This window comes from Amblyomma mixtum, chromosome 3 (genome assembly GCF_055824585.1).
Source record: "Amblyomma mixtum isolate Tamu chromosome 3, ASM5582458v1, whole genome shotgun sequence".
Lineage (NCBI taxonomy): Eukaryota > Metazoa > Arthropoda > Arachnida > Ixodida > Ixodidae > Amblyomma > Amblyomma mixtum.
The window spans coordinates 285,186,897-285,191,169 of record NC_143014.1 but is presented as its reverse complement, the minus strand read 5'-3'; the positions used below and the strand labels follow the sequence as shown (position 1 = coordinate 285,191,169).

Sequence of the window (4,273 nt, the reverse complement as noted above, 5' to 3'; positions counted from 1 at the left end):
ATGAGCGGCAATTTGCGCAGTCGGTTCATTAGGAGAAATCAAAGCAGCGTAACAAGCACAGACGACAGAATAAATACAAACACACACGCTGACTAACACCGATTGGAAGCCGTTTTATGTGCGTGTGCAATAAATAGCGTCGAGAGGAAACAGAAAGATTAGAGACACCACTTGATGATAGGTAGCAAAACTCAAAAGATTTGGACGCAATATCTGAGATAAGGGAACTAAAAGTAGCCATCCCACTAGGTTGTCGGCTTTTTCCTAAGACCGCGCGGTTTCTCTTATCTTCTTGTTGCCTCTCCACGGTATTTTTTGGACAGGCAAATAAAACCGCGTTTAGTTGGTAGTATCAGCGCTTGTGTATTGTCTTTTTTTCAGTCGCCCGTGTTCTTTGCGCTGTTTTTCCTCTTCCTGTGCACGTCCTGTATTTCAACGCCATTAGATCTCACGTTACCTATCTGCTTTATTACCATAGCCAAGGTGCACAACATACTTGAAAACACTGTTGACACTTTGCCAACTGAAATCTTGAACCTTCTCGCAAAATCTGCTCCCGTATTAGCCTTGAAAATGTAAGCAAGAGCTGTTTTTCAAGGCTAAATAATTACCGCTCTCTTGCCTGTGGCCCTCAAAAAAACAATGGGTTTGTTAAAAGCACCAACTGGGAGGCCAGTGTATAAGTTTACTACGTGTGTGGTGTAGTGCCGGAGCTCCCATTTCGCTGGCTGGCCCCCCTGGAAACAAGCGCTGCGCGCTCGCCGACGCTCAAAGCAGGCCCAGACTTTCTCGGACAAGTCGCGACATGCAGCGTGACTCACCCCGTCGCCGCGGCGCCGACACGGACCCTTCCTCCTCTCCTCCTCTCCGTCGGTGCGAACTCCTCCGCCGCTCGCCGGCTCTCGACCATTGGTCTAATTTGAACGGTGGCCAGTGATTGGAGGATTTGAACGGCTGGCTGCCGTAACCGTTACCAGCGGCTATAAAAACGGAGCCGCGCTGAACCCGAGCAGCAGACGGGCAGCAGAAGAGCCATCACGCCGGAGCTACGCTCGCCGCCGGGGCCGCCCTTCTTCTGTGTGCCTGCCCGTGGTGCTCTTGACTCTTGTATCATGTAAAAGCCCTTGTACATACTGTACATAAAGTTCATTTGACTCACCGTCGCCTCGACCGTTTCCTGGCTCGGACCACCAGACCCAACAGTGGATGGCAGCTGCGGGATCGACCGGCGTCAGCTACCTCGGCGCGGTGAGTGCCTGATGTTTTCCCCTCAATTCGCCAGACTGCTCTAGCACACGTGATTGTAGTCTAGAGTAGGGCTGTGTGTGTAGCACTGTAGAAAGCTTTGCTGTTTCGAGCCAAGTCGGAGCGCTTTGAAACGAAAGCTGGTGCAGAGGGAGTAAACGAGGCGTTTTGGAAAGAATTACTTGCGCGTGTCATGCTAGTAGCGCTATAGTAGTGAACCGCAAGGGAATTCTAAAAGGGCAAGCTGCAAGAGACTATTGTGCGCGATGGAGAACCTTAAAGTGAAAGAACTCGTCGAAATTTGTGAAGAGCTAGGCCTTACCGTAGGCCGTGCGAAACGAAAGCAGGCGATTCTCGAGATCATGAGGAAGGAGGGCGTAACGGCTGAAGAAGCCAATGAGGCCTTGGCTGCGATTAATGAACGCCGTGAGCGCGAAGACGCAGAGCGAGAGCGACAAGAACGCCTCCAGCGGGAAGAGGCAGAGCGAAAAGAACGCCTACAAGAGGCAGAGCGAAAAGAACGGCTCCAAGAGGCAGAGCGACAAGAACGCCTTCAGCGGGAAGAGCGAGAGCGACAAGAACGCCTCCAAGAGGCAGAGCGACAGGAACGCCGAGAGATTAGAAAATTAAAAGAGTTGGAGTTGCTGCGAAGCTCGCCGGCGCCTAGCGTAGCTTCAATGACAGTGCAGGCTAACGGCCAAAGAATCCGAGACCAACTGCCGCCGTTCGTAATCGGCGAGGACATGGCAAAGTATCTCGTGAAATTTGAGCATGTCTGTGAGAGGAATGTCATTGAGCGAGAACTGTGGGCACAGAATTTGCTAGCTCTGCTTCCCGGGGAAGCGTCCGATGTGATAACGTGTTTGTCGAAGGAGGCGTTCGAGAGTTACGATGAGGTCAAAGAGGCCCTGTTGAGGAAATATAAGCTGTCACCTGAGGCATTCCGGCAAAGGTTCCGGTACGCAAAAAAAGGCAGTGAGTCGCACATCGACTTCGCGTTTAAGCTGAAAGCCGACCTAGTTGAATGGCTCAAGGGCGAGGAAGTTTATGACGATCGTGATAAGGTGGTAGAGTGCATTGCGCTGGAGCAATTCTACCGCTGCATCCAGGACGATGTAAGGCTCTGGCTGCAGGATAGGCTTACTGAGGTTAAGCTCAACAAGGCAGCAGAGCTGGCTGAGGAATACTACACTCGTCGAAACTTGCACAGCAGGGCATTACGCATCGAAAAGGCGGAAACAAAGGATGCTTCTCTAAGGAAGCCTGATGGAAGGAAACCGTTCGCGCGTCGCGATTTTCGAAAAGATGCGTCCGCTTTAAAGGAGGCTGTAGGCGAAGAACAAAAGGAGTTCAGGAAATCTGACGATGTTCCTAAGCAGCGCGCTGATGCCGCACGTGCGTTTGAGTCACGGAGGCCTTTGACATGCTACCACTGCAAAAAGGAAGGGCATATCGCGGCAAACTGTAGACAAAATGTTGCTTTCGCAACGATTCGGGAGACAGACAAGAATATGCGGTTGTTGGAACCATATATGCAGGAGATAAGTGTGAACGGTAAGAGATGCAAAGCCCTTCGTGACTCGGCGGCAACTATGGACGTTGTCCACCCGTCCTTAGTTTCTCCGAATGATTTTACAGGAGAATGCGCGTGGATAAGGCAAGTAGCCGAGGAGCAATGTGCTTGCTTACCGATCGCCACAGTGATCATTGAGGGTCCTTTTGGTCAGCTTAACACCGAGGCGGCCGTGTCTGCCGCCCTCCCTGAGCATTTTCCTTACCTCTTTTCGAACAGCTCAGAGCAACTTCTGAGGGATAAAGGCAAATCGTTCTTTGCCGGCGTGGCATGCATGGCCCTTACCCGATCTCAAGCGCGGAAGCTTTCGCAGAAACTTGACCTTGCACCGGAGAGGGAAACACCGCTTAGGGAAGCAGATGAGCATTGTAGCCTAGATACGGTGTCGGTGGAACCTCAGATCGAGGACTCTCCGGGAAGCGGAGAACTCGCTGCTAACGAAACTGAAAACAGTTTCAACGATAGTGGCAACGAGAAGGTAACGGCGACGCTACTGAGCGAGGCGAATTCCACATTGAGCCCAGTTTCCGACACTTGGCACGAGCTAACTCAGGTTGACAGAGCGACGCTCGTTCGGGAACAGCAGGAAGATAGCTCGATAATAGCTTTGCTGGATAAAACTAAAGGAGGAACAAAGAAAAAGAATGTTTCATTTCATCAGAAATCCGGCTTGTGGTACCGAAATTACGCTGACGCCCGTGGTCGCAAGTACGAACAGCTTTTGATCCCACAAAAGTATCGCCGTCAGCTATTGAACCTGGCGCACGAAAACGCGTGGGCAGGGCACCTCGGCGTGAAAAAGACCAAAGCTAGGCTCGCCCAAGAGTATTACTGGCCTCATTGCTGGAAGGACATTGAAGGCTTTGTGCGCTCTTGCGACACTTGCCAGAGAGTAGGCAAGTCTACCGACAAGTGGAAGGCGCCCATGAAACTGGTGCCAATCATAACTGAACCCTTCCGCCGGTTGGTAATTGACATTGTAGGGCCACTGCCCGAGTCCAAGAACGGTTGTCGGTATATTCTGACTGCTCTGTGTGTCGCGACAAAGTTTCCTGAAGCGATACCTCTCAAGGAGCTCAATTCTCCTCAGGTCGTAGACGCCCTTCTCTCAATTTTCGCTCGTGTCGGATTTCCCTCGGAAATTCAGTGTGACAATGGCAGTGTCTTTACCAGCTGCCTAACCTCTACTTTTTTCGAAAGGTGCGGTATCAAGGTCGTACACAGCTCGATCCATCACCCGCAGTCGAACCCAGTAGAGCGTATGCACTCGGTGCTCAAAAGAATATTGCGAGCTCTTTGCTTTGAGCGCAAACGCGATTGGGAAGCCTGCGTGCCGGCAGCTATGTTCGCTTTACGATCCGCTCCCCACGAGAGCACAGGCTTCAGCCCTGCGGAGCTTGTGTACGGCAGGAGCTTAAGAACACCGCTGCGAATGCTGCGAGAGTCGTGGGAAGG

The 4,273-nt window shown here is 51.8% G+C and overlaps 1 pseudogene; it reads left to right on the top strand.

The window, feature by feature from the left end:
* Positions 1-724: 724 nt before the first annotated feature.
* Positions 725-2,288, top strand: LOC149355071 (uncharacterized; annotated as a pseudogene).
* The last annotated feature ends 1,985 nt before the right edge of the window (positions 2,289-4,273 follow it).